This window comes from Ranitomeya imitator, chromosome 2 (assembly GCF_032444005.1).
Source record: "Ranitomeya imitator isolate aRanImi1 chromosome 2, aRanImi1.pri, whole genome shotgun sequence".
Taxonomy (NCBI): Eukaryota; Metazoa; Chordata; class Amphibia; order Anura; family Dendrobatidae; genus Ranitomeya; species Ranitomeya imitator.
Window position 1 is genome coordinate 313464984 of NC_091283.1, and position 23483 is coordinate 313488466.

Here is a 23483-nt window from a genome sequence, read left to right on the forward strand (position 1 = left end):
TACCTCCCTAAATGGGCTGACTCGCCCCACAGGGCCGTGGTCACCACCTGGCGCAAGCACCTGTGTGAGTGCCGTTTGCCTGGACAGGTGGGTGCACCCACTCTTGGGCGACGGCACTGGCACAGGGTCCCTCATAGTACAATGAAGTCTCTCTGACGGTGGTGGTGCACAACCGTCAGACATACCGTCGTAATATGAGGGGCCTGTACCACCGCCCATGAGCGAGTGTTCCCCCCTAGCTCGAACAGTGCTCTACCACTTGCAATACTTACCTCTCTCTGCTCCACCACTGTGTAGTCTGTGCTGTTAAATCCTTCAATGGCACTGCCAATACAAATTTGTTGAAATGATAGATGATAGTTAAAATATACAGGGGCCCTGGCCTCCATTTAGACCAGTTAATACTTTGCGCCTACTACCACTGTCTGCTACTCAGCAGAGGAGCCCACTCCAGTACCTACAGTGCCTACAAGTAGTATTCAACCCCCTGCAGATTTAGCAGGTTTACACATTTGGAATTAACTTGGCATTGTGACATTTGGACTGTAGATCAGCCTGGAAGTGTGAAATGCACTGCAGCAAAAAAGAATGTTATTTATTTGTTTATTTTTTTTTTAAATTGTGAAAAGTCTTTTCAGAGGGTCATTTATTATTCAACCCCTCAACCCACCAGAATTCTGTTTGGTTCCCCTAAAGTATTAAGAAGTACCGTATATACTCGAGTATAAGCCAACCCGAGTATAAGCCGACCCCCCTAATTTTGCCACAAAAAACTGGGAAAACTTATTGACTCGAGTATAAGCCTAGGGTAGAAAATGCAGCATTTACCGGTGAATTTCAAAAATAAAAATAGATGCTCCATACCGTTCATTATTGCCCCATAGATGCTCCATATACAACTGTGCTATATAGAATGCTCTGCACCGTTGATTATGGCCCCATAGATGCTCCTTATAATGCTGTGCCCCATATATGCTCTGCACCTTTATGGCCCCATAGGTGCTCCTTATAATGCTGTGCCCCATATATGCTCTGCACCTTTATGGCCCCATAGGTGCTCCTTATAATGCTGTGCCCCATATATGCTCTGCACCTTTATGGCCCCATAGATGCTCCTTATAATGCTGTGCCCCTTATATGCTCTGCACCTTTATGGCCCCATAGGTGCTCCTTATAATGCTGTGCCCCATATATGCTCTGCACCTTTATGGCCCCATAGATGCTCCTTATAATGCTGTGCCCCTTATATGCTCTGCACCTTTATGGCCCCATAGGTGCTCCTTATAATGCTGTGCCCCATATATGCTCTGCACCTTTATGGCCCCATAGATGCTCCTTATAATGCTGTGCCCCATATATGCTCTGCACCTTTATGGCCCCATAGGTGCTCCTTAGAATGCTGTGCCCCATATATGCTCTGCACCTTTATGGCCCCATAGGTGCTCCTTAGAATGCTGTACCCCATATATGCTCTGCACCTTTATGGCCCCATAGGTGCTCCTTATAATGCTGTGCCCCTTATATGCTCTGCACCTTTATGGCCCCATAGATGCTCCTTATAATGCTGTGCCCCTTATATGCTCTGCACCTTTATGGCCCCATAGATGCTCCTTATAATGCTGTGCCCCATATATGCTCTGCACCTTTATGGCCCCATAGGTGCTCCTTATAATGCTGTGCCCCTTATATGCTCTGCACCTTTATGGCCCCATAGATGCTCCTTATAATGCTGTGCTCCTTATATGCTCTGCACCTTTATGGCCCCATAGGTGCTCCTTATAATGCTGTGCCCCATATATGCTCTGCACCTTTATGGCCCCATAGATGCTCCTTATAATGCTGTGCCCCATATATGCTCTGCACCTTTATGGCCCCATAGGTGCTCCTTATAATGCTGTGCCCCATATATGCTCTGCACCTTTATGGCCCCATAGATGCTCCTTATAATGCTGTGCCCCTTATATGCTCTGCACCTTTATGGCCCCATAGGTGCTCCTTATAATGCTGTGCCCCATATATGCTCTGCACCTTTATGGCCCCATAGATGCTCCTTATAATGCTGTGCCCCATATATGCTCTGCACCTTTATGGCCCCATAGATGCTCCTTATAATGCTGTGCCCCTTATATGCTCTGCACCTTTATGGCCCCATAGGTGCTCCTTATAATGCTGTGCCCCATATATGCTCTGCACCTTTATGGCCCCATAGATGCTCCTTATAATGCTGTGCCCCTTATATGCTCTGCACCTTTATGGCCCCATAGGTGCTCCTTATAATGCTGTGCCCCATATATGCTCTGCACCTTTATGGCCCCATAGATGCTCCTTATAATGCTGTGCCCCATATATGCTCTGCACCTTTATGGCCCCATAGGTGCTCCTTAGAATGCTGTGCCCCATATATGCTCTGCACCTTTATGGCCCCATAGGTGCTCCTTAGAATGCTGTACCCCATATATGCTCTGCACCTTTATGGCCCCATAGGTGCTCCTTAGAATGCTGTGCCATATATGCTCTGCACCTTTATGGCCCCATAGGTGCTCCTTATAATGCTGTGCCCCTTATATGCTCTGCACCTTTATGGCCCCATAGATGCTCCTTATAATGCTGTGCCCCTTATATGCTCTGCACCTTTATGGCCCCATAGATGCTCCTTATAATGCTGTGCCCCATATATGCTCTGCACCTTTATGGCCCCATAGGTGCTCCTTATAATGCTGTGCCCCTTATATGCTCTGCACCTTTATGGCCCCATAGATGCTCCTTATAATGCTGTGCTCCTTATATGCTCTGCACCTTTATGGCCCCATAGGTGCTCCTTATAATGCTGTGCCCCATATATGCTCTGCACCTTTATGGCCCCATAGATGCTCCTTATAATGCTGTGCCCCATATATGCTCTGCACCTTTATGGCCCCATAGGTGCTCCTTATAATGCTGTGCCCCTTATATGCTCTGCACCTTTATGGCCCCATAGATGCTCCTTATAATGCTGTGCCCCTTATATGCTCTGCACCTTTATGGCCCCATAGGTGCTCCTTATAATGCTGTGCCCCATATATGCTCTGCACCTTTATGGCCCCATAGGTGCTCCTTATAATGCTGTGCCCCATATATGCTCTGCACCTTTATGGCCCCTTAGGTGCTCCTTATAATGCTGTGCCCCTTATATGCTCTGCACCTTTATGGCCCCATAGGTGCTCCTTATAATGCTGTGCCCCATATATGCTCTGCACCTTTATGGCCCCATAGGTGCTCCTTATAATGCTGTGCCCCTTATATGCTCTGCACCTTTATGGCCCCATAGGTGCTCCTTAGAATGCTGTGCCCCATATATGCTCTGCACCTTTATGGCCCCATAGGTGCTCCTTATAATGCTGTGCCCCATATATGCTCTGCACCTTTATGGCCCCATAGGTGCTCCTTATAATGCTGTGCCCCTTATATGCTCTGCACCTTTATGGCCCCATAGGTGCTCCTTATAATGCTGTGCCCCATATATGCTCTGCACCTTTATGGCCCCATAGGTGCTCCTTATAATGCTGTGCCCCATATATGCTCTGCACCTTTATGGCCCCATAGGTGCTCCTTATAATGCTGTGCCCCTTATATGCTCTGCACCTTTATGGCCCCATAGGTGCTCCTTATAATGCTGTGCCCCTTATATGCTCTGCACCTTTATGGCCCCATAGGTGCTCCTTATAATGCTGTGCCCCTTATATGCTCTGCACCTTTATGGCCCCATAGGTGCTCCTTATAATGCTGTGCCCCATATATGCTCTGCACCTTTATGGCCCCATAGATGCTCCTTAGAATGCTGCTGGTGCTGCCATAAAAAAAAAAAAAATCACATACTCACCTCTCTTCTCAGGACGCCGGCGCTTTCAATAATTACCTGCTCCTCTGCGGCTCCGTCTCCAGCACTGATGCTCAGCAGAGGGCGCGCACTGACTACGTCACAGCGCCCTCTAACCTGAACGTCACTGCTAGAGGACACTGCAGACGGAGCCGGAGCGAGGAGCAGGTAATTATAGCGCTGCGCTCCCCTTACCTGCTCCCAGCGCGGTCCCTGCAGTCCCTGGCTTCTCCGGCGCTGCAGCTTCTTCCTGTAATTGAGCGGTCACATGGCACCGATCATTTACAGCAATGAATATGCGGCTCCTCCCCTATGGGGGTGGAGCTGCCTATTCATTTCTGTAATGAGCGGTGCCATGTGACCGCTCAGTGCAGGAAGAATCTGCAGCGCCGGAGAAGCCAGGAACTGCAGGGACCGCGCTGGGAGCAGGTAAGTATGATTACACGGCCCCCGCTCCCCCTCCCCTGCTGACACCCGGGTACAGGGGTGGATTAAGGGTAGCCAGGGCCCCGGGCTGTTCAGACACTGTGGGCCCCCCCCGGTCATGTGACGGGGGTCATGTGACGGGGGTCATGTGACGGGGGTCATGTGACGGGGGTCATGTGACGGGGGTCATGTGACGGGGGTCATGATATACCCGAACCAGATTATTCCAGAAAAACGGCCGGGCCCTACTCTACTGTAACCTATTAAATATTTGTTAGAATCTGCAATACAATTTAGGTATATTTTGACCAATAATATCACATACAAGGAACAAATACCACCGCACCATGACCAGACCACAAATTACAACCACAGTGATCGAATAATATTACATACAAGGATCAAATACCACCGCGCCATGACCAGACCACATATTACCACCACATAGTGACTGAATACTACAATACTGATCAGTAAAAAACAACAACACAATACTATCACCATAAGTGCCAGTATTCACAGGAGATCTGTACTTCGTATGCAGTGTCTGTGTATAGGTAATACAGTGATCACTGGTGACATTGTACACAGGACCACTGTATATAGTATACAGTGTATAGTGTCAGTGTATAGGTAACACTGACTCACCAGTGACGTCTCTAGGTGAAGTCCTTCATCTTTCAGCCAGCACAGACCGCCATCATTTCTTCCAGCCAGGACTCGTTTCTGCAGGAAATAACACAGTTATCTCGAGCTCCGCTTGCAGAACACATTACTTAATTTTTCACAACTTCTACATTACACCACATGAAGAAAAAAAGGCGATATAGTGTCACTCTGCACAGTAACAGGACCGCCCCCCATTTAAAACAGTATACTCAAAAAATAAAATAAATACATCACTGCAGTAACAATATCCCTTAATTATCCCCTATGGTAATAATATTCCCCACCCTGGCCCCGTGTGTCTCATTCCTGGCTCCAGCCATATGCTCTCGCATCCTGCCCTCATGAGTATCCATTCTACCCCATATGATCTCCACATCCTGCCCCACCAGCCTCCATCGTATCCATCCTGCCACATGTCTTTAATTCTGCCCCGTGTCTCCAATCATGCCCCGTGTCTACATTCTGCCCATGCCTCCAGTCCTGCCCCCATTGTGTCCAGCAATCTGCCCCAGTATGTCCAGCATATTGCCCCAGTGTCCAGCAATCTGCCCCAGTGTCTCCAGCATATTGCCCCCAGTGTGTCCAGCATTGCCCCCAGACAGTGTGTCCAGCAATCTGCCCCAGTGCGTCCAGCATTGCCCCCAGACAGTGTGTCCAGAATATTACCACCAGTGTGTCCAGAAATCTGCCCCAGTAAGTCCAGCATTTCCCCCAGTGTCTCCAGCATTGCCCCAGTGTCCTCCAGCTCCAGCAATCTGCCCCAGTGTCCTCCAGCATTGCCCCAGTGTCCTCCAGCAATCTGCCCCAGTGTCATCCAGCAATCTGCCCCAGTGTCATCCAGCATTGCCCCAGTGTCATCCAGCCATCTGCCCGTGTCCTCCAGCATTGCCCCAGTGTCTTCCAGCATTGCCCCAGTGTCCTCCAACAATCTGCCCCAGTGTCTTCCAGCCATCTGCCCCAGTGTCCTCCAGCCATCTGCCCCAGTGTCCTCCAGCCATCTGCCCCAGTGTCCTCCAGCCATCTGCCCCAGTGTCCTCCAGCCATCTGCCCCAGTGTCCTCCAGCATTGCCCCAGTGTCCTCCAGCATTGCCCCAGTGTCCTCCAGCATTGCCCCAGTGTCCTCCAGCCATCTGCCCCAGTGTCCTCCAGCCATCTGCCCGTGTCCTCCAGCATTGCCCCAGTGTCTTCCAGCATTGCCCCAGTGTCTTCCAGCATTGCCCCAGTGTCCTCCAACAATCTGCCCCAGTGTCTTCCAGCCATCTGCCCCAGTGTCCTCCAGCCATCTGCCCCAGTGTCCTCCAGCATTGCCCCAGTGTCCTCCAGCATTGCCCCAGTGTCCTCCAGCATTGCCCCAGTGTCCTCCAGCCATCTGCCCCAGTGTCCTCCAGCATTGCCCCAGTGTCCTCCAGCATTGCCCCAGTGACTGTCCTCCAGCAATCTGCCCCAGTGTCTTCCAGCCATCTGCCCCAGTGTCCTCCAGCCATCTGCCCCAGTGTCCTCCAGCATTGCCCCAGTGTCCTCCAGCCATCTGCCCCAGTGTCCTCCAGCCATCTGCCCCAGTGTCCTCCAGCCATCTGCCCCAGTGTCCTCCAGCATTGCCCCAGTGTCCTCCAGCCATCTGCCCCAGTGTCCTCCAGCCATCTGCCCCAGTGTCCTCCAGCATTGCCCCAGTGTCCTCCAGCATTGCCCCAGTGTCCTCCAGCATTGCCCCAGTGTCCTCCAGCCATCTGCCCCAGTGTCCTCCAGCATTGCCCCAGTGTCCTCCAGCATTGCCCCAGTGTCCTCCAGCATTGCCCCAGTGTCCTCCAGCCATCTGCCCCAGTGTCCTCCAGCATTGCCCCAGTGTCCTCCAGCATTGCCCCAGTGTCCTCCAGCATTGCCCCAGTGTCCTCCAGCATTGCCCCAGTGACTGTCCTCCAGCAATCTGCCCCAGTGTCTTCCAGCCATCTGCCCCAGTGTCCTCCAGCCATCTGCCCCAGTGTCCTCCAGCATTGCCCCAGTGTCCTCCAGCATTGCCCCAGTGTCCTCCAGCATTGCCCCAGTGTCCTCCAGCATTGCCCCAGTGACTGTCCTCCAGCAATCTGCCCCAGTGTCTTCCAGCCATCTGCCCCAGTGTCCTCCAGCCATCTGCCCCAGTGTCCTCCAGCAATCTGCCCCAGTGTCTTCCAGCCATCTGCCCCAGTGTCCTCCAGCCATCTGCCCCAGTGTCCTCCAGCATTGCCCCAGTGTCCTCCAGCCATCTGCCCCAGTGTCCTCCAGCATTGCCCCAGTGTCCTCCAGCCATCTGCCCCAGTGTCCTCCAGCATTGCCCCAGTGTCCTCCAGCATTGCCCCAGTGTCCTCCTGCCATCTGCCCCAGTGTCCTCCAGCATTGCCCCAGTGTCCTCCTGCCATCTGCCCCAGTGTCCTCCAGCCATCTGCCCCAGTGTCCTCCAGCCATCTGCCCCAGTGTCCTCCAGCATTGCCCTCAGTGTGTCCAGTCCACCGTTGTAAAAACAAAAAAAAAAAAACAAAAACAAAGTCTCCTCACCTGTCCTCGCTCCAGCGCCGCGGTGAGCTCCCTCCAACAGAGCACACTCGCCGGCGACTGACAATGACGTCAGACGCCGGCGACGTGTGCGCCTGCGGCCGACATCAGCCGCCAGCCTCCAATTGGCTGGCGGCTGGTGTTAACTATTGACGTGCGGGCGCGTGCCCGCACGTCAATAGGAAACCGCCGCAGGCAGCGCCGGAAGGGGCCCGGTGAGCAGATGAGAAGGGGCCCGATGCGGGCCCCCTCTCTCTGCCCACCGGCTACGGCAGGGGGCCGGGGGCGGGCACATAAATGCCGGCGGCGGCCGCCGGCAGCGGCATTCGAATAACAGATGATCAGAGGGTCAACAGTGCGGTAGCCCAGGGCCCCCCCAGACCACTGGGCCCTGGGCTACCGCCCATATTGACCCTCTGATAATCCGCCCCTGCCCGGGTATATGACTCGAGTATAAGCCGAGAGGGGGACTTTCAGCCCAAAAAAATGGGCTGAAAATCTCGGCTTATACTCGAGTATATATGGTAGTTCAGGCACAAAGAACAATGAGCTTCACATGTTTGGATTAATTATCTCTTTTTCCAGCCTTTTCTGACTAACGACCTTAGGTTAGCATCCTCAATAATCAGAACCTCCCACTCCCGTCCCCAAGTCTTTACACGTGCTGCGCCGATTCTTTGGAATGCACTACCTAGGTTAATACGATTAATCCCCAATCCCCACAGTTTTAAGCGTGCCCTTAAAAACTCATTTGTTCAGACTGGCCTACCGCCTCAATGCATTAACCTAATGATCCCTATGTGGCCTATTTAAAAAAAAAAAAAAAAAAAACACAACATAATCAGGTTCCTCGCATTATGTTCTCATTCACTTTATGCAGTTATTAGCCATCTGTGTCTGTACTGCTACATACTTAGGCAGTTAACTGGTTCATGCAGCTTTACATGAACACCCGAGCCTTACACTATGGCTGGTCCGAATAACTATAGCAATTGTTACCATCTACCTCTCGTGTCTCCCCTTTTCCTCATAGTTTGTAAGCTTGCGAGCAGGGCCCTCATTCCTCCTGGTATCTGTTTTGAACTGTATTTCTGTTATGCTGTAATGTCTATTGTCTGTGCAAGTCCCCTCTATAATTTGTAAAGCGCTGCGGAATATGTTGGCGCTATATAAATAAAAATTATTATTATTATAAAAATTATTATTATTTAAGACCCTCCCCAAACTTGTGAACAGCACTCATACATGGTCAACATGGGAAAGACAAAGGAGCATTCCAAGGCCATCAGAGACAAGATCGTGGAGGGTCACAAGGCAGGCAAGGGGTACAAAACCCTTTCCAAGGAGTTGGGCCTACCTGTCTCCACTGTTGGGAGCATCATCCGGAAGTGGAAGGCTTATGGAACTACTGTTAGCCTTCCACGGCCTGGACAGCCTTTGAAAGTTTCCTCCCGTGCCGAGGCCAGGCTTGTCCGAAGAGTCAAGGCTAACCCAAGGACAACAAGGAAGGAGCTCCGGGAAAATCTCATGGCAGTGGGGACATTGGTTTCAGTCAATACCATAAGTAACGTACTCCACCGCAATGGTCTCCGTTCCAGACGAGCCCGTAAGGTACCTTTACTTTCAAAGCGTCATGTCAAGGCTCGTCTACAGTTTGCTCATGATCACTTGGAGGACTCTGAGACTGACTGGTTCAAGGTTCTCTTGTCTGATGAGACCAAGATCGAGATCTTTGGTGCCAACCATACGTGACGTTTGGAGACTGGATGGCACTGCATACGACCCCAAGAATACCATCCCTACAATCAAGCATGGTGGTGGCAGCATCATGCTGTGGGGCTGTTTCTCAGCCAAGGGGCCTGGCCATCTGGTCCGCATCCATGGGAAGATGGATAGCACGGCCTACCTGGAGATTTTGGCCAAGAACCTCCGCTCCTCCATCCATGGGCCAAGATAACTCCAGAGTCCTGTGCCGGCCTGATCAGGTCTTATAAAAGACGATTATTAGCTGTAATTGCAAACAAAGGTTATTCCACAAAATATTAAACCTAGGGGTTGAATAATAATTGACCCACACTTTTATGTTTAAAATTTATAAAAATTTAACTGAGCAACAAAACTTTTTGGTTTGTAAGATTTATGCATCTGTTAATAAATCCTACTCTTGTTTGAAGTTTGAAGGCTCTAACTTATTTGCATCTTATTAAACCTGCTAAATCTGCAGGGGGTTGAATACTACTTTTAGGCACTGTAGCTATGCCGCCTGTTTAGTCCTGTTACGAATTTTAAACGGCATTTAGCCTACTTTATTCTTTGGGACTATATCTGTGTTTCCTCCTCATCCTGCCCATTGCCCAGCCAGTGCTAGATGAGTCTGCTGGTACATTGACCCAGACCACTACATTCATCTTGCACTCTACACAGCCAGAATCTGACCCTGCTGAATGTAAGGTTCCCCTTCCCGCATACTATACCACCTTACACAGGGACAAAGAGGAAGGTGCAGATGAAAGTGCAGGTTCCTTCATCAGGTGGGGGGGGCATACTCGTTGGCGACGTCACTGGCACAGGGCCCCTCATAGTACGCAAAAGTGTCTTTGGCAGTGGGAGGCGCCACTCGCCGTCAAATACACCGCTGTACTACGAAGGGTCCTGTGCCAGTGCCAATGCCAACGAGTGGCCCCCCCCTGTTTGCTCAGGATCACAGCACTTGCAAAGTTGAAATACTTACCTCTCCCTGCTCCACCGCCGTGACGTATTCCGCTTTTCCTGGGCCCACGAAAATCTTGAGCCAGCCCTACCCCCCCACAACTTTAGCCAAATGACCCCCTGTTTTCAATGCCTTATTATTATTACAAAGTAAGTTAAGATTGACAAGCTTAAAAAATAAGAATTGATGTTTTTGGCATTAAAATGGGCACTGTAGGTATTTTCCTGTCCTCCACTCACTGCCGACTTTGATTCCCTATTGACTTGCATTGGGTTTCGTGTTTCGGTCGGCCCCCGACTTTGAAATAATTGGCCAATTTCACTCGACCCGACTTTTGACAAAGTCGGGTTTCGCAAAACCGACTCGATCCTAAAAAAGTAAAAGTCGCTCAACTCTAGTGAGAATATCACGATTTTTAACTTTTTTAAATTATTTTTAACATTATATCTTTTACTATTGATGCTGCATAGGCAGCATCAATAGTAAAAAGTTGGTCAAACACTATGCTTGACAAGTGTGAGCAACATGTCAATCAGTTTTCCAAGCGCTTAGAAAACGCTAGCATTCTGCAAGCTAATTACGCTTGTAAAACGCTAGTGTTTAGCGGGAAAACGCATGCCAAATTCACGTGTGTTTTTCCCGTGGCAGGGAGTTGCAGAATTGCCGCTGAACTTTCCGCAGCAATTCCGGATGTGTGCACTTAGCCTTAGGCTGCCGTCACACTAGCAGTATTTGGTCAGTATTTTACATCAGAGCCCTGGTCATTGCAGTAATGTTATTCTTCCACCAAGGGGAGTGATGTTATGTCTGAAGGCAATAAAGGAGGTCACTTTACCAGGTATCACAAACAACACAACACACTTCACACTCCAGGCCGCCAGGGGGAGCTATGCTCCTATTAGGGCACTCCTCACAATTAGGTAAAACTGGTGGTCTGGATAGGAAGTTAGGCAGAAGCTGACTGGGCTTCACCCAGGCAGCACCTGTGAGGCAGCCAGTGGTGAAGGAGGAACATCAAACAGCTGCAGACAGAAAGGTCCCCGACGGGTGGGATCCTGTCAGAGGCCTAGACAGAGGGTCACGGAGCTGCGCCTGCCCCATGTGCGGCAGCATCCTAAGAAAGGACACGAAGAGAATTGTATTGTGGAGAGTGAGAAACAAAGTCATAGCAAAAGGAGAGGAAACTAGAAGGAGTTCTGCCCTGTAAAAGGCTGCCTCCTTCTGAGGCACAGAAGCCGGTGGCCGGAACACCGAGGAAGCAATCGTCTCCAAGCCTTGCTTCAGAGACCGGCAGGACAGTCAATTCCATATTAGCTGCCCGACCTAACACCCAGGAGGCACGGTGGCAACTTGTGGGGGCTGGGGTGTCGTAGGGTCCCTGTAAAAAGCCTCAGGCCATCAGTCATTCGGGTTTGTCCTATCCATACCATCTGGGGGACAGAGAGAAAGAGAAATAACATCTAGAACACCAACATCAGTTGTGAGGACCTCACCGAGAAGCTCAGCAGGGAGGTACTACAACACTCAGGCACTAGAGGAAGGCTACTGATTTCCACCTGGATAAAGGGACTCTGGATTTGCCTTCAGACCGGCCTGACTCTGCCCACCCTGTGATCTGGTGCTCTGGACTGTGGACGCTGAAGCCTTCAGTAAAGAGACTGCACCTTGTGTCCTCGTTATTCACTGCGCCTCACACCATCCATCATCTACTCACTGGGAAGCCCTGGGGAAACACTTTACCTGTGGGAAGGTATACCATCTAGCTGCCATAACATCACCCCAGCGGACCCCTAGGCAGCGTCGGTTGCCCTGACCGAATACCACAGGTGGCGTCACAAACACTATCCCTTTAAAGACCTTTCCCCCAATTTACAACGGACTTTCCCTAGGGCCATGGACCGGGTCAGCAACCGTTACATCCCTGACGAGAACCGAAGGGCCCGGCTCCGAGTACCCCATTGCCCTACACGGGGGGGAGGGGGAGGGAATCCAAACATACCATTAGAATGCTAGGAGCAGAGGAAAGTCTGCGTGCAAAGTTGAGTGATGTACTATGTGCACTTCATTGACAGATTGCGCAGGAGAGCAGGCTGGAGAGCTGGGTGCATGAACATACCTGTAGGAAGAATAGACATGCTAGCTAGAGTGCGATGGTGGCAGATAGCAGGGCACAGTCTGTATACATCCTTCTGGTTTTAATTCTAAAATTAATCTTCACACTTCTAGGACACACTTATAGGAATCACACAGCGGACTACGAGCCTACAAGGTTAGGTAGCATATCAACGGCTCTCACAACGCTCCATATGCCCTGAGACTCGACCTTAGGTGGGTCATTGTAGGAGAGGACTGTTTAGGAGAAGCACACAAACCGACAGTGGTTAACCACATGCTTACCAGTAGGCTTGAGAATGGATGTTCATCTCTCCATCAACCATGTGAAAATCACTACTTCATAAAAGAGTTGCTACGCAGCACTTCAGCACCAAGTATTTATTGTTATTATTAGCGAGTCGTGCCTATGATGATTGCCAGAATTGCGACCAAGATCACATTGGGTGTCTTCTGCAAGACCAAAGAAGATAATAGTACAGCAATGTACAGCAGTACAGCAATGTCATTTGAAGATAGACTGTTCCTAGAGATGATGGAGCAAGGAATGGTGCAGGACAAAATGAAGAGCTGGATTGCACCTTTACCCTTTAAGCCTCAAAGACAATGCTTGTTTAACAACAGAGAACAAGTTTACAAGCATTTTGTCTCCCTCATGCACAGCTTCTCTAGTAGACCAAAGATAAAAGCCCACTAACAAAAGCACAAGAAACAAGAGCCATCAAAATATCTGCACACCACCAAAGTTATGATAAAAATAATATAAGCTTTATTGGGAACATAATTAAAAACATCTAAAATCACACATAACCTCCGTGCAGATGCCCCTGTGAACACTGTATGCCAAAATATACATAGATATATAAACGTATGAAATCTTCCAGACGTGTCCCTGCCCTCTGCACTTAATATTATTAATGTAACTATATATAGTCAAAATTTGAAATGAACACGCTGTATACAACCATATAACAACAAATATGCACACAGTCAAGTATAATACAAGCCACACAGCATGCAAATAGCATGCAACACCCCACCATAATATGCAGCTTCCAGCAAAAAAACCCCTATGGACCCAGAGGAGCAGATAAAATAAACTGCCCTAGATATCCAAAGAAAGGGACAGGGGAAGATGTCCAAATATAAACACTGAAATACCCTGCATAGTCTGATCCTAGGAGTGGTCAAAAGGTGAAAATAGTGCTGGAGAAAGCACCATAGGATAAATCCTGCTGCAGGAGGCTGTGAGGCTGAATAGTCACAGGGCAAATGCGACCGGAGGAGAAGCCCAACGCGTGTCGCTGTTCTAGGACAGCTTCGTCAGGGGAAGTAGTGCAAATACCCCCAATAGCGCTTAAATACCTTATAATCAATTGTGTGGTCAGGTCTGGTGTGTGGCTGGCAGAGCATGGGGGCCGGAAAAACGGAAGTGACTCACCAGGAAGAAGGGAAAATGAAAGTGTCCTGAATAACACACTGCACATGTGCCAATGGAAGGTCAAAACAGCTGAATGGATACAGGCAAAAAGCCTGAAGAAACGTAAGTGTTTATGACAGCGCAGCTCCCGGGAGCAGATGTGGTGACAGTCCTGCGATGCATGACTGTCAGCACATCTATGGGCACAAGAGAGGAAGCATACTTGTACAGTCCATAGAGAGAGGCAGCAAGTACACAGCAAGGAAGAGAAAGCAGAACAAATCCTATAAGATTAATATAGAACCAGAAGATTAAATCCTGAAAAAAGATTTTATGATTATGTACATATATATACCAATAAATAAGCACATATATAGATCATAGTGTTATAACATGAAATAAATATATATATATATGTATTCCGGTGTGCAGACTTCATTAGAACATACAGTACATTGAAGACAGAATTAAATACTATCAAACTATGCTGAATCAGATTATTTCATCAATATATATACAGCATCCTCACAATATATATGGATAACACTTCCATGATATGATATTACACAGGATTACAGGCGGATACTTCAATTGTCCTGTTATGTAGTATATGGTCCAATGGGGAGGAGAAGAATTGGATCCCTCTCCCTTTCCCCCATATAATGTTCCATTTAGGTCCAGAGTCTTTTCCTCTTCTCCGAAGTTTTGTATAAAAAAAAAAAAAAAACATAAATTCTTCTCCAGACTTCCATATCACAACCAGAGGGAGTCGATGCCACTCAATATGCTGTTCGGGAAATGCATAACTCTATTCCAAACATCCACCACCACCGCAGAAATCCTGAAGAAGAATAGCCGAGTTATCCCAAAAAACCTGTAAAAAGGAGGTCCTCGTTAATTCCATGGGGCGCCATAGAGTGGAGCTGGTAGATCCAACGGGATTCTACCTGTAGCAATTTCTTATGCAATGTGCCACCCCTATCGGAGGTCCTCAGATGTTCCAAACCAATAACTCTAGTATTGGTATAACTCCCAGCATGATGCGTCAAGTAATGAGCCGCCACCGTAGTAAGGGTCTTACCTTTGCGTCTATCAGCCACCGCTGTATTGATCGTGGAAAAATGTCCCTGAATCCTCCGGCGCAGCTCCTGTGTGGTCTGGCCTACATAGACACGAGGGCAAGTACATATGATGGCATAGATAACATTAGATGTTTTGCAATTAATGTAGGACTTTAATTTATGTGGCGTCTGATCTGTTGGGTTAATAAAGGAATCTCGCGTGGGGTGCATATATGTACATATCGTGCAATTCCCGCACGGAAAAGAACCTTTCAGGACAATACCACGATTCAATTTATGAGTGGGCCTAGAATAATGGCTCCTCGTAAGTATGTCCCTAAAATTGGGAGCCCTTTTTGCGGTCACTAAGGGTCGTGGGCTGATCACCTGTGCTGTTTGCGTGTCAGCAGTCAGGATTCTCCAGTGATTGTTCAGGATGTCCCTTACCTGGTTCCACTGAGTATGGTATCCGGTAATGAAGCGCACAAATTTGTCCGTTTCCTTCTTTGTAGGGACCAGTAAGGTGTCCTGTGTCTGTATTTTTGCTCTCTGATAGGCCTGAGAGATACATTTCTTGGGGTAATTCCTCCTCCTAAATCTCTCTGTAAGATCATGGGCTTCCCTACGAAAATCCTCGTCATCGGTACAGTTTCGTCGTGCCCTGAGGAATTGTCCCCTCGGAATGCCATCCCTCGTATGTTTTGGATGGAAGCTACGATACTCCAACAGACTATTAACCGCTGTGGGCTTGCGATAAAGACAAGTAGATAATTTGCCATTCTGACATTTAACCTCAAGATCCAGAAATTGCACTGCAACAGAAGAAAACTGGTGAGTCAAAAAAATATTAAAAGGATTATGATTGAGGACGTCCAGAAATTCCAGACATTCCTCAATAGAGCCTGATCAAATAAAGAAAATGTCGTCTATGAATCGCGACCAATGCCGTACCTTATTGATGAAGAAATTGGAGACATAGACGACAGTGTGCTCCCACCACCCTAAAAAAAGGTTTGCAAAAGCTGGGGCGCAGCGCGCCCCCATTGCCACGCCTGATGTTTGAATATAGAAGGTTCTGTCAAATAAGAAAAAATTGTGTCTCAAAACAAAGTCTAATAAATCAATAATGAAGGAGTCATGCATTCTGTCAGAATTGGTTTGTTGATCGAGGAAAAACATGATTGCCTGTAGGCCATCATCGTGACTGATATTCGAATAAATGGATTCCACGTCACAGGTAACCATAATCTCCCCTGATGATAAATCCAACCCTTTGTATATGCTGATAAAGTGTGAGGAGTCCCTAATGTGAGAAGGCAATTTAAGCACAAATGGCTGTAGAAAAAAATCAATGTAAATACATGCCTTCTCACACAGACTCCCAATACTAGACACGATAGGTCGGCCTGGGGGTTTATTCAAATCTTTGTGAACCTTGGGTAGCATATAGAACGTAGATGTAGTTGGTTCCTCTACCCAAATAAAGTCCCGTTCCTGAACACTGATAACCCCCAGTTCAAAAGCCCTATCCAAGAGAGCTCTCAATTTCGTAGAGAATACCCCCGTAGGATTGGAGGGGAGTCTTCGATAAAAATGCTGGTTACCAAGTTGTCTAATTGCTTCCTCGAGATACAAGCTATGGGGCCACAGGACAACATTACCCCCCTTGTCCGCCTCCCTGATCAAGAATTCTTTATTTGACCGTAGGTCAGATAGAGCCCGTCGCTCCTGAGTAGTCAAATTAGGCATGAGGCCTATCCTAGGGGGGAGTGCTTCAATATCCTGTTTGACCATCTCGAAGAAGATTTTGACAGCTGGTATACTGGACAGGGGTGGACACACAGTGGATTTGTTCTTGTGAGGAAAATTACGCCTACCTGTGTTAGATTCACCCTCTTGTAGGAGCTCCATCAGATCTTGAAAAACTCCATGTTCAGTCTGATCAAGAGAGGAAATCGCCTGTGGTTGTATGTGCAAAACCTGGAGGACGATTTTCCTACAGAATAAAAAAAGATCCTTGATCAAAGTGAAATTATCAGCCCGTTGTGCTGGTGAGAAAGTCAGACCCCTGCTTAATACTGCAGTTTCAATAGGTGTTAGTTGGTGTTGAGACAAGTTGACAATCTGCAATGAATCATGTTTAACCCGAACATCAGACTCACCATCACTGTTGGTTGATGACGGGATCACTTGCGTTGTTTCATCCGTTTGTTGTGATACGGAGGTCTGTATCTCCTGTTCCTGGTGATCCGAGTGGTTAGGTCTACGTCTCCTATGCCCACGCCTAGTCCTGGTCCTGGTTCTGTGTCGCTTTCCGCCGAGGACAAAAAATCACTCGAAGATGGACCCTCAGTGGTTGTGATGTTACGGGAGGAATTTGTTGGACCTTGTCTGGTTTTAAGACCTCGACGTTGATTGCCTTGATGTCCCCACTTATAGGCCATATGTTGATCGAAGTCCAATTTATCCCTCAAAAATTTTGCTCTTTTTTTATCCATAATCTCCTTGTCATACTTGTCCAATCCCTCTTTAAGTTTGATTTTAAAGGGCTGGATTTGTGAGACCTCATCAAATTTACTGAGGCCATTTTCCAAATCCCTGATTTCTGTCTTTACCTGCACCAAGAGTTCCCTATCATGTGCAATAAGCATGTTAATTAGAATTTGTGAACAGCGGAGTAACCCCTCCTCCCATGTAGTGCGAAAAGCCACCGAGGGTTCCCATGCTGGAAAAATAGGTATCCTCAAACCTCTAGGTACTAAATTCAATTTCAAGTATTCCTCCAAACACCGAATGTTCCATAATAATCTAATTCCATGTTTTTGTGCTGCCATAAGATCCATAGATAAACGCGCAAAATTAGAATCTGGACAGTTACCAATAGTGTCCACAAATGCCGCAGAGGCTGAGGCCTTCCACGCCGCTTCCCTCGCCTCCCAATCCATACCACCCACAAGGGACCAAATAACCACACAATATATATTTTATATCAATAGATCCTCACAAATATGAGGAAATAAGCTACAGTAAGCCGTGTGCTGCCAAGCAAAAGAAAAAAACACCACTGGGTGTTTAAAAAACCTGTAACATATGGGATAGCTGACGCACCACTGCAATATGCAGATATAATATATAAAGGGGGTGCAAGACTGATGGCTAATAATGCAAACTAACAAAAGCACAAGAAACAAGAGCCATCAAAATATCTGCACACCACCAAAGTTATGATAAAAATAATATAAGCTTTATTGGGAACATAATTAAAAACATCTAAAATCACACATAACCTCCGTGCAGATGCCCCTGTGAACACTGTATGCCAAAATATACATAGATATATAAACGTATGAAATCTTCCAGACGTGTCCCTGCCCTCTGCACTTAATATTATTAATGTAACTATATATAGTCAAAATTTGAAATGAACACGCTGTATACAACCATATAACAACATATATGCACACAGTGACCACTCCTAGGATCAGACTATGCAGGGTATTTCAGTGTATATATTTGGACATCTTCCCCTGTCCCTTTCTTTGGATATCTAGGGCAGTTTATTTTATCTGCTCCTCTGGGTCCATAGGGGTTTTTTTTGCTGGAAGCTGCATATTGTGGTGGGGTGTTGCATGCTATTTGCATGCTGTGTGGCTTGTATTATACTTGACTGTGTGCATATATGTTGTTATATGGTTGTATACAGCGTGTTCATTTCAAATTTTGACTATATATAGTTACATTAATAATATTAAGTGCAGAGGGCAGGGACACGTCTGGAAGATTTCATACGTTTATATATCTATGTATATTTTGGCATACAGTGTTCACAGGGGCATCTGCACGGAGGTTATGTGTGATTTTAGATGTTTTTAATTATGTTCCCAATAAAGCTTATATTATTTTTATCATAACTTTGGTGGTGTGCAGATATTTTGATGGCTCTTGTTTCTTGTGCTTTTATTAGTTTGCATTATTAGCCATCAGTCTTGCACCCCCTTTATATATTATATCTGCATATTGCAGTGGTGCGTCAGCTATCCCATATGTCAAAGATAAAAGCCCATTTCATAAACTTCATGGAGAAGATATGTAAGAACGGTCATGCAGAGTTAGCACCTACACTTCAAGACTTTGAGGACTACTGGTATCATGGTAAACACGTCCACACAGCTCTACAGCTAAAGCAGTCGAAGAATATAATTATCCGAGCTGTACAATGGGAAAACTACGCCAAAGAATTCGACTGTGCAACCAACCAAAGACCAATACCAAAAGATAGTGTTCTGAGGAAACTCAACCCAGTCATGGATGGAGACGATCTCTTAAGAATAGGAGGATGCCTTAAAGAGGCAAAATAGGTTCTGCAGAGCAACATTCCGTCATAGTTCCTGGACAACATCACATAGCTTCTCTGCTTGTTCAACATTATCAAGAGCGGACAAAACACCAACGTCATATGTTCAAAGAGGGAGCCTTAAGAACATCTGGTCTGTGGATAGTTGGAGTTGGAGCTAAGAGATGTGTGTGCAGATTCATCTTTAACTGTGTTACTTGCAAGAAACTTTGTGGTATGTCACAGATTCCGAAGGTGGTGGATCTTCCATATGACCGATTTAGCACATATCCACCTTTCACCAACATTGGTCTAGATGTGTTTGGTCCTTGGTCTGTGGTTGTCCGACAAACCAGAGGAGGCCACGCAAATGGGAAACAATTATGTTCACTTGTCTATCCATTAGAGCCATCCACATAGAGGTAATCGAATCTATGGACACTTCATGCTTCATAAATGCTCTCCGGCGTTTCATTGCCATCAGAGGACCCGTCAAACATATTCGTTCAGACCGAGGCACGAACTTTGTTGGAGCAGCAAGAGAACTGCAGCTCTCTTCCAACTTGGATATCAAGGACGTAGAAAAATACCTAAGTGCACATGGGTGTACTTGGACTTTTAACCCACCACATTCTTCACATATGGGAGGTGTATGGGAGAGAATGATAGGTGTCGCAAGGAGAATCCTCAATTCAATCTTCTTACAGGAAGGATTTGCAAGACTGACACACGAAAGATTGACCACATTCATGGCCAAAGTGTCAGCCATCATAAACGCCAGACCATTGACTCCAATTTCCAGTGATCCTGATGACCCAACTGTTCTCATCCCAGCCCTGCTGCTTACGCAGAAGACTGACCCTAATTGCTCTCCACCTGGAGAATTTAATGTTAAAGGAGGCGATGGAGACAAATACAGAGTCTCTCCAATGCCTTTTGGGACAAGTGGAAAAACAGTGCCTGCCTACTCTGCAACAGAGGAGAAAGTGGCAAACCAGCAAGCCTAACCTTCAGCCTGGTGATATAGTAATAATGAAAGATTGTCAGTGTTAAAAATCGTTATTGCGCAAAAATATCTAATCAAGACTTAACCAGGTGCGTTATTCTTAAAGAAAAATGTCATGATATTCTGAAGTATAGTGGTTTATTGAATTATCCACCATTGCAGCAAAACAGTTACAAACAGAGTGTCCATGTGTAAATATCAGTGCTTGTCTTGTTACTCATCTTTCCCAAGGTCCTGAATGGTAAAAGTCATCTGTCTGTGTGAAGTTCGAAGGTCATCATGGCTTCCGCTATCAGCTGTTGCTTCCTCATCTGTTGTCCATGGAGAATGAATGTGCAGGCAGGAGGTGACCGTCCCACGTGACAAAAACCCCCACACCCTCCTAAGAGACGTTTATATATGTTCAACACAGATCACATGTCCTCTGTATATGGAGTTAACTTATACTCTGAGCTACATACACAGAAATAGCTTTTGATAGTGTCAGCAAGAAACCATGTGCTCGGTACAGAATAAAAATAAGAATAATTAATATTTAACAGTCAGTCTCTGAGAAATGAATGGCCATTAGGTCTCATTACCCAGACATTCCCAAGTAAGGATGGAATCGTACGTTAGGTGGAAGTAAAAATAGGAAAACAAGGCGAGACCAAATTGTTCCTCAGGCTAGTAGGGGAACTCGTTCTTCTGTTCTCGTCCAATAAACACAATAGTGATGTCGGCTGACGTCAAGCGGGGAGTGTTCTGTCCAGCCATATAATTGCTGTCTAGAAACTTGTCATTTTTTTATGTCTCTGTTGTTACAGACATTGTACAGACAGAATGCTGTAGATAAGCCCCTGATGCCGGTGGGCTTACCTCACCCCGGATTTTCGGGGTGACAGGTTCCCTTTAATTTGCAATGTGTTGTGGGAAGTTCCTAGGGCATTGTGGGATTGTTCCTATTGCATTGTGGTCTTATTATGACACTGTGAAGGGAACAGCAGCCATTGTTCCTCCATGCGTCTTAGGAGAAACTACATCATTCGTTTTCTTCATGCTCCTTAAACAGCCTGCTCTAAGCATAGTTGGTTAGCACTATCTATGTGTTACAATCCTGTGTTTATCAATATGTTTGTTGTACTAAGTAGGTAATCATCTGTTTGTATTACCTCATGTTACCTGTGTATTGCAGACTATTTGTGTTTCATGCTCTGTGTAGTTATATAATCTGAAATGCTCCTGTTATTGCATCCTATAGTTTCACCCCTTCCTGTCACATCTGCAATCAATAAAAGAAGGTTACAATTTTGCAGGCTCTTTTCTTAACCCCTTAGCGACCGCCGATACGCCTTTTAACGGCGGCCGCTAAGGGTACTTAAACCACAGCGCCGTTAATTAACGGCGGTGTGGAAAAAGTCCATAGCGCCCCCCAGAGGCCGATTTTCTCCGGGGTCTCGGCTGCCGAGGGTAGCCGAGACCCCAGAGAACATGATTCGGGGGGTTTTTAACCCACCCCGCATTTGCGATCGCCGGTAATTAACCGTTTACCGGCGATCGCAAAAAAAAAAAAAAAAGCGATCTCTTTTTAATTTCTCTGTCCTCCGATGTGATCGCACATCGGAGGACAGAGAAAAGGGGTCCCAGGTGGCCCCCCAATACTCACCTAGCTCCCCCGATGCTCCTCGTGTCTCCCGGTGGGCGCCGCCATCTTCAAAATGGCGGGCGCATGCGCAGTGCGCCCGCCGGCCGGCACCGGGAGAATCTTTGGGGTCTCGGCTGCCGGGGGTAGCCGAGACCCCAAAGAGCACGATCGGGGTCGGTATTACCGACCCGTTTTGCGATCGCCGGTAATTAACTGTTTACCGGCGACCGCAAAAAAAAAAAAAAAAGTAAAGTGTAATTCTCTGTCCTCTGATGTGATCGCACATCAGAGGACAGAGAAATAGGGGGATTCGGGGACCCTAGCATATTCACCTAGGTCCCTGGATCCTCTTGCTGCTCCTCCTGGCCGCCGGCAGCAGAACATGGCGGACGCATGCCCAGTGCGCCCGCCATCTGTCTCCATCTGCCGTCCGGCAGGAGAACAGCAGTTGGGGCTAAAATTAGGGTTAGGGGTAGGGTTAGGTTAGGGGTAGGGTTAGGGTTAGGTTAGGGGTAGGGTTAGGGGTAAGGTTAGGGGTAGGGTTAGGGGTAGGGTTAGGTTAGGGGTAGGGTTAGGTTAGGGGTAGGGTTAGGTTAGGGTTAGGTTAGGGGTAGGGTTAGGTTAGGGTTAGGGGTAGGGTTAGGTTAGGGGTAGGGTTAGGGCTAGGGTTGGGGCTAAATTTAGGGTTGGGGCTAAATTTAGGGTTAGGGTTGGGGCTAAATTTAGGGTTAGGGTTGGGGCTAAATTTAGGGTTAGGGTTGGGGCTAAACTTAGGGTTAGGCTTCTTTCACACTTACGTCGGTACGGGGCCGTCGCAATGCGTCGGCCCGACATACCGACGCACGTTGTGAAAATTGTGCACAACGTGGGCAGCAGCTGTAGTTTTTCAACACATCCGCTGCCCAATCTATGTCCTGGGGAGGAGGGGGCGGAGTTACGGCCACGCATGCGCGGTCAGAAATGGCGGATGCGACGTACAAAAAAACGTTTAATTGAACTTTTTTTGTGCCGACGCTCCGCCAAAACACAACTGATCCAGTGCACGACGGACGCGACGTGTGGCCATCCGTCACGATCCGTCGGCAATACAAGTCTATGGGCAAAAAACGCATCCTGCGGGCACATTTGCAGGATCCGTTTCATGTCCAAAACAACGGATTGCGACGGAATGCCAAACGACGCAAGTGTGAAAGTAGCCCTAGGGCTAGGGTTAGGGTTGGGGCTAAAGTTAGGGCTAGGGTTGGGGCTAAAGTTAGGGTTAGAGCTGGGATTAGGGTTAGGGTTTGGATTAGGGTTCGTATTAGGGTTAGGGTTGGCATTAGGGTTACGCTTGGGATTAGGGTTAGGTTTGGTATTAGGGTTAAGGTTAGGGTTGTGATTAGGGGTGTATTGGGATTAGGGTTAGGTTTGAGGTTAGGGTTGAGATTAGGATTAGGGGTGTGTTGGATTTAGGGTTTTGATTAGGGTTATGGTTAGGGTTGACATTAGGGTTGTTTTGGGGTAAGGGTTGTGATTATGGTTAGGGTTAGTGATTAGGATTATGGATGAGGTTGGGATTAGGGTTAGGGGTGTGTTGGGGTTAGGGTTGGAGCTAGAATTGGGGGGTTTCCACTGTTTAGGTACATCAGGGGGTCTCCAAATACGACAGCCAATTTTGCGCTCAAAAAGTCAAATGGTGCTCCCTCCCTTCTGAGCTCTGCCGTGCGCCCAAACAGTGGGTTACCCCCACATATGGGGCAT

At 47.5% G+C, this 23483-nt stretch overlaps 1 long non-coding RNA gene and 1 pseudogene across 1 annotated transcript; both read right to left on the reverse strand.

Annotated features, from left to right (window-relative positions):
- LOC138666464 (zinc finger protein 850-like) overlaps positions 1-23483 on the reverse strand; it is a 132255-nt pseudogene that overhangs the window by 74387 nt on the left and 34385 nt on the right.
- Positions 14546-16994, reverse strand: LOC138663415 (uncharacterized). Its single transcript, XR_011318183.1, has 6 exons — positions 16943-16994; positions 16658-16776; positions 15732-15855; positions 15228-15592; positions 14801-14881; positions 14546-14593 (listed from the first exon to the last, which is right to left on the reverse strand). It is a non-coding gene; the product is annotated as an uncharacterized lncRNA (long non-coding RNA).